The 7,798-nt window shown below is 28.8% G+C and overlaps 2 long non-coding RNA genes across 3 annotated transcripts; both read right to left on the bottom strand.

Moving 5' to 3' along the window:
- Positions 1-333: 333 nt before the first annotated feature.
- Positions 334-786, bottom strand: LOC143200495 (uncharacterized). The gene is made up of 2 exons (XR_013006735.1): positions 520-786; positions 334-432 (listed from the first exon to the last, which is right to left on the bottom strand). It is a non-coding gene; the product is annotated as an uncharacterized LOC143200495 (long non-coding RNA).
- A 2,897-nt stretch (positions 787-3,683) lies between these two features.
- LOC143201783 (uncharacterized) lies at positions 3,684-5,483 on the bottom strand. Of its 2 annotated transcripts, XR_013006997.1 has the most exons (3): positions 5,469-5,483; positions 4,890-5,157; positions 3,684-3,783 (listed from the first exon to the last, which is right to left on the bottom strand). It is a non-coding gene; the product is annotated as an uncharacterized LOC143201783 (long non-coding RNA). The 2 variants fall into 2 exon arrangements; XR_013006996.1 differs by lacking the exon at positions 5,469-5,483 and having other exon boundaries at positions 4,890-5,372.
- Between the last annotated feature and the right edge of the window lie 2,315 nt (positions 5,484-7,798).

Below are 7,798 nucleotides of genomic sequence, written 5' to 3'. Positions count from 1 at the left end.
GCTGATGTTAGTTTAAAGAAGAACACACTCAGGCACACTTCAATAACAATGCAGGCGCTAACTATATAATAACATTAATGGTATTAAAATATAATATTGTCTAACTATGAAAAATATGCTAATCAAAATAATGTCAACCAATGTATTATATAGTAAGTTTATTGTTTGTGTCCTTCATTTATTTACCCAGAAGTATTCTGAAATAGTCAAAGAAGAGACCATCTATTCCCCATCTTGACAATGCAGGCCTATATATACTTACATAATACTCGCAAGCTTAACATTATCTATCTATGACATATATATAAAAAAATAATAATGAAACCCAATATATTATTTAGTAAATTTATGTTTATTATTAAATAAATACAATAATAACAAGTTTAAATAATCTTAGAGTAATTATTCCAACAAATTAATAGTGTGGAGGTCCTGTAACGAAATATAAATCCATCAATATCAAAATATATAGTTATACTTTATTAACAAAGTATGATCTAATTCAAAAATATACATTACCAGGTGGTGGTGGACCTCCTGGTGGGGGTGGTCCTCCATAAGGTCCATGATGGTGAGGAGGTGGTGGTCCCCCGTATGGATCAAAATGCGGGGGTGGTGGTCCGCCATGGGGGGCAAAATGGTGCGGTGGTGGCGGTTCCTCGAAGGGTGGAGGTCCACCGGGTGGTGGTGGGCCACCGAACGGTGGTGGAGGTCCACCGGGGGGACCGCCGTAGTAAGGTGGGGGTGCCGACATACTTGATAATGTCAGAGAATCGACTGAACTCGTCTATATATTAGCGTTATCGCGGCCATGACAGATAAGATTAGGTTTCCTTGGTATAGATGTTGTGAGTCACATTTCCTCTATTACCTAATAGGTTATTTGAAATGCTATGTTCCAACAAGAAAAAACAATTAAATATACTGGTTCTTTGAATTTTATGTTTATATTATATTCGAACAGAATGTGAATATTATTTTGGTTAACATATCCTGTATTACTTATTTTTCTCACAATCTCATACGAAATAGATACAAGTCAAGTTGTATATGCGTTACGCCAAGTAAATTATATACCGCGGGTTCAATAAGATCGCGAAAATTAACTGTATTAAATAAAATTTTAATTAGTTTAAAAAGTTCCACTAATAAATTGAACTTTTTTTACCAGTTTGGATGCATTTGATGACTCACTCTGTGTTATTGGTCGAATTTTTAACGCAAATTCGCCTTAGAGCAAAATATTATGATGACAAATTTGATCTACATGTCTGATTATATTGAACCGATGTACAAAATCCTTTTAATCCATTTTAAAGTATCATTCGAGTATGGATACTTATTATATCGCTAGATAATACAAACTTTCAAACTAAATTATATGAAATCATGATATTTTATTTATTGTACTTATAACATATATATACTGGTCATTGAATTTGTTCAACAAGCTGGTATTAACAAAATATTACTTTAAAATAACTTCAACAAAAGCAACTTATAGCAAGTATATTTGATATTATGTGATACTTTGTTAAGTAAATATTTCTTTTGGGAGACCGGGATAAAAACAATAAAATAATATAATATATGGGTAATAAAATATATTAAGCTCTTGACAGTAAAGTTAGTTCCAGAAATAAAATTATCTGATTATAAACGAAATTCCATTATCGTTAATCATATAAATGATATTTTCTATCATAAAATTTAGAAAATTTAACTATCTTTCAAGGAAAAATTATCTCATATTTCTATAAGAATAAGACATTTAAAAAAAATTAAAAAACTAACACTCAATCAAAAGTTAAGTTAGTATTAAGTTAACTTAAGTTAATATATGCAACAGGAACACTTGGAATGATATGCTTCTTATGCTTCAATATTCTGATTTATTGCACACTTTCTGTAATTATATTGATGTGATTTAGTAAACTTCTTTCATATTTTAGAGAAAAATCTTGCATAAATTCGCAATCCATTTAGGTCAATCTTCGAGGTCATCGTGCAGTTCTTCGTTAATTAGGTAGCGAATAGTATTGATAATGACTTATTGCAACTCCACATTTATACTCCAAAAAGCTTTATTATTGACTGATAAACCAATCTTGCTGATCATAGGTCAAATTGCGAGTCTTTTAGTCAGCCAGTATAATTATTTTGTTCTGAGTCTTATCTGCGCAGATTTTTGTCTAACATAATGTTCCCCAAAATAATGTAAAATATATCTTTAGGCAGAAGAGAATGAAGTTTTTGTAAATTAATAAACTTCAATTATCTTTTAAAGTAAGTGATAGATGATTCCCAATCTATAAGGATGCAAAGACCAAAAGAATCATATAAACTATCTCAATAATAATGGTAGGAAGAAACATGTGTTTTTTCAATAAGGCCTGTATTCGTCAATATTAACTAGTTACTCTTGATTTATATCTACATAATGTCGTATTATCATTTATCAATCAAATTTATTAAGATAAATTTAAGTAAATGTTTATTTTGCTTATTTAAGGCTAATGCCATAGTGTAAATCTTAAGTAATTGAACATATTTTCATCCATATCAATGCAATTAAATGATGTTAAATTACCATAACCATAGTAATAAATCTAAATATCATTTACTCCACAGCCTGATGAAATATAATTGATCAAACTGTTAGGTCTACAAGACAACATCTATTATGCGAGATTAATCTGTTATAACTTGCCCATGATAGAGCTTGACTGACAGTTTCTGGAAGTGTCTGTATTTAAATTATTTTTTTGAACATTTTGTCGTGTTGTAGAAGTTGATAGAGTTAGAAGCTTTTTTTCTGTCTTGACATTGCTAAAGCAGATAGGATTATATTTTGGCTTCATGCACACTCGTAAACTCATCACATGAGATGCTATTGAATATAATCTGCCATATAATTTGATAAATTCATATATAGAGAGAAAGTACTGATAACAATAGGCAGTCAATTGCAAATTTCCATAGTTATTAGTTAAAATGAAGAATTAGTGAAAAATGACTAATTATTATGACTAAAAATGTATAATTGATACACAGTATAGAAAACAAAAAGATCACACTTATGATTATAAATCTTAACCTTATTTCTTGTTTTTTTATACATAATTTCTTTAAAATATGATATTTAGCGGAAGACCATTTTTATTTCTATTTTCTATTTTGTATTTTTTATAATAGTGTTTAAATCCGAAGCTGGAGTCACAATCTAACAATATTTTTATTCTGTGATGGTAACGACGCAACTACCCAGATAATCGACTGTATTAAGCTCCTAAGTGCTTATAAAAAAATAGTATTAATGTCATCATATCATTCGAATGAGGTACTAAATGCTTTCTTGTAAAAACTACAGATGAAAGCTTTTGAAGTTCATAAAGCTTTCACTTTTATGTTACCAAGCACTGAAATTATCAAAACAGCCGAAAATATTAGAAAGTTTATAATTAATAAAAATTATTTTATTACTTTATCATTTTATAAATGTAATTTATGACATCTATCATTTTATGAATAATTATTTGATGTCTGAATGAGTTTAGTTTATAAATGTGTAAACAAATTAAGATAATAAACATTTATTACCCCATATTACGATAAACATATACTTATAAACAATAAGTACGATATAATATCACAAAACAACTTGAAGCAATTAAAATACCATATAGAAGAAAAAAAAGTTAATTTATTCAATCTATAAATAACAAACAAAATATATTAATACAGCGAAAATACTTCAGTGATGTGGTGGATGGGGTCCAGGTCCTACAACAGAAAGAAAACAACCGTAAAAATAAAAACCAAAAACTACTAAAACGATTCATACATTTTTATTATTAATTTCATTGGGATAAAAATAAGTGCTTTGTAATACTATCTGAAAATTGATTGAAAACCCTGTCTGAAATTAATCTTTTGTCAACACCTGTTATCTCAAATGTTATCATGCCAACATAAAACTAATTAATATTCGAAATATATTGGTGTAAACAAATTGATGATTATTGATAATAAAATTATAATATGAACAATCGTATATTTAGAAATTTCAGGTTACAATTACAATAATAATTAAAAAATATCAGAAATAATGCGCACGTTTTGTTATCTTTTATCTTAATTCATGCATTTTGTAATTAAATATTTGAAAATATTAGTCTGTATATTTAAGTGGCTGAAGAAATAAATATATACATTTTTTTATATTCGAATTTTGAACCGAAGAACAGTGATTTTCAGATAAAGTTTAGTTTTCTTTATTTAAGTAATTTTGCTAAATAAAATATTCGATTATCTTCGAAAATCTATAGCAACTTAAATGGAAATATTTAAATGAAAAATATTGTATAAAAATACCAACAATTGAGGCCACAAATGGATAAAGAAATGTTTCATTTTATCAATGTTTCAATTACTAGATGAAAATGAGACAGAAACTGATTTATACTAACATATAATTAATTAGTATACAGTTCTGCATGTACAACATGGATCTAATAGTTCATAAAAAGTGAAAATTAATTCTAAACTCTAATATTTATTAAATAAAAAATATCACTATAATTTCAATTAAATTATTATTTGAAATATATAATAAATATATAAATATATATTTATTGAAAATTATAAACATTGAAAAAATGTATTATTTGTGATTTTAAAGATAAGTTAGTAAAAGAAATACATTTTTATGAATGAGTTTTTGAAACAAAAACAAGTGATAGTCGAGGAGATAATTGAAAAATGTAATGTAGAAAGTATGCTTGGAGACAAATCTGTATGAATTGCATCTATTAGAGTGAGAGTATTTTCAAATAATAATGTTTAAATATAAATATATTTAAAATAAAATAATATAAATAAAAATATACCTTTAGGTCCTGGTGGTGGGGCTCCTGGTCCTCCATGTGGTCCCTCATGGGGTTTGGGTCCATGGGGTTGGGGGGCGTGGGGATCATGTGGTGGTGGTGGTGGTGCCATTTCGTTAACAGACGAGTAAACAGTGCCTCACTGGACCGATATTCCCGCCTTATATTGCCGTAACTAGACAACCTGGCCGGTAGAGATAAGATAAATATTTGCCAAATTCCGATTGCTGCACGTAACTTTGGGTTTATCTCGATCCGGTGTTGATATTTACTAGATTCGTGGAAACTTCAATTAAAACATAATTGATGATGGATTATTTAGTTGGCTAGTACATTACCTGTTATATTGGGCAATTGAGAGACTGTCATAAAAATATTTTCGCGGTTGTTCATAGTACTACCGCATTTCCTTTAATTTTAATTTAAACTATTTACTTGCTAAGAAATAGTTATGACGACAACAAAAAAATCATAAAAATACTTGCTTATAATAATACTACAAGATACAGATATTCTAAAAAAATAGAAATGATTTTTAAAGTTTTATTTATGAATAACTAAACAGAATTGTAAAACACTTACACAATATAAACCCTAGTCATCAATTTGTATTCCTAGATGATCATGGAATAATAAGTACATATACAAGTACACTTGTAGACGTCATTCGTAGATGCCTAGAGAATGGACAGTACTAGTCTGCTACCTTTTTGGACATAAGTCAAGTCTTTGACAAGTTCTCACATGATGAACTAACACACAAACTGAAAAAGGCGCTTCCACATTCATACTGCCACATACTCTCATGCTATCTCAATCGAAGAAGCTTTATGATTAGATGTAATGATGAATATTCCGCTTTGTACAAAATACGTTCGGGTGTCTCACAAGGAAACGTACTGAAACCAGTATTATACACTAAGAAACTTCCATCTAATGAGAACATACTGTCAATGCATTTTTACTCAAAATCTACTTCATTCCATCTTCAATGCCATCTAAATAAAATAGAGAAATGGTTTAGTCAATAAAGAATAAAGACAAACCAAACCAAGTCCACCAATATTACTTACATCTTGAGAAGAGAAACCTGTCCAGCGATAAAATTATCTTACGAAAACATAAAAGTACTTAGGCTTTTACGTGTATCTTATTAACCTGGAAGAAACACACTTGGACCAAGCATAAATAATTTAACCGCAAACTCTGTAGTGTCCATTAGTTAACAGGTTCAAGTAATGACAGCAAAATGGTGTTATACAGATCCATCATCAAGCCAATTTGGACATACGGAATTCAACTATATTAAAAATATATTAAAAAGTTTCCGGAGCAAATATATTAAGGTACATGCTCGATATTCTCCAAACTATTACATACAGCCCCTAAAATCAGTACCTAGATCTCAATATACAAGTACAAATAAGTCAGCATAGCACAAAATGTATATCAGATCAAACATGCAATCACCTAATAAATAACCCAAGATTAACTTGTAATACTCTATATCAACCACAATATTATATAATTTTGTCGACTGTAAATAATGGATTTTAGAGTTTTTTATTCACATTATATTTTAGTTGTTAATTTAGTTATTCTAGTGGACTCTAGTAACAATAAATAAATCACTGTTGTTTATTATTATGTTAGTGATACCAAACACGATAGAGCAACATGTCGAAATGACAAAACATTATTCAATTTTATAACCAAAATAAAATATTATTAGCCGGCTTGGTGGCGCAGTGGTAAAGGCAATAAGGTCCTCCTACTGTTGCGATAGCCGCGGGTTCGAATACTCCTGGGGAATGGTCGTAAATTTATGTTTGTAATTGTTTAATATTTGTGAATATTCTAGGCAAGAGTGTAAAAACCGACAAGGAAAATGATCCCAGTCACGCCAGTAACCAGGCTGGGTAAGACCGGATGTCTTTTGGGATGATTTCTAAAGTTGGTCACTCGCCAGTCGGTAGGCTTAATGCTGAGGACCGTGGTTCGGTTGGTAAAAAAAGACTTTAAAAAATATATATATATATAAAAAAAATATTGTTAAATCTCAAGCAATTCTGGCCGATTTTTGATTCTAACTTTCAGCATCATTTTTTGTATTTTTCTCAAAAAGACATCGACATCTTTGGCTCATATATCGATATATCGATATTTTTGTCAGCCGATATATTTCAATTTTTTTTTCAAAAAAAAAATATAAATAAAAAGAAACCTTTTAATTATTTTTAATATAACTCTAAAATCGGTACATAATTTTAAAAGTTAAATGTATTTTGGTACTTAGCTTTAAAAGTTTATTAAAAATATCGCTACTCTTACAATATTTATCGATATTTTTTGGGTCGATATATTAATGTTTTCATATTTTTTCTAATTGTTGCAAAAAAAATTTCGATATTTTTTAAAATATCGATATTATTCTCGACTGCCGGTATACTTAGGCAGGGTATCAAATCTATAGATATTTGAGGATACGCTCTTCATTGTTCTTCTTTCTTTTATTTCAGCATACTAAATAACCCTACATATAAGGAACTCTAAATGGTATATAAACACTAAATTAAATAGTACTAATATGGTGTATTAGAATAGAATTAGATATTGAATATGGCATGGTAAATAGTAATTAATACTGATGTAATAATTTCAAAATTATAAATAAGTTCGATTTGGATATTCTTTGGGTATACAGAGATTAAATAGAATTTAGAATTTAGAATAGAACAAAAATTAATAGATCGGCTGTATATTTTCTTGTTAGAGCCTTGGTGGATTCAATTTGTCTCCAGTTTATTTAAATAAAAATTTCCAAGTAGATCTAAACTGGATTTTCATTTCTATATGAACCAAAACTTATACACCCAAATAATATAAACAGGGTTCCGAAATATCAAAGATTA

Source organism: Rhynchophorus ferrugineus, unplaced genomic scaffold (genome assembly GCF_030347505.1).
Source record: "Rhynchophorus ferrugineus isolate W39M unplaced genomic scaffold, kcgeb_rfMv2 rfM8, whole genome shotgun sequence".
In the NCBI taxonomy this organism is placed as follows: Eukaryota; Metazoa; Arthropoda; class Insecta; order Coleoptera; family Curculionidae; genus Rhynchophorus; species Rhynchophorus ferrugineus.
This window is presented reverse-complemented; position numbering and strand designations above follow the sequence as displayed.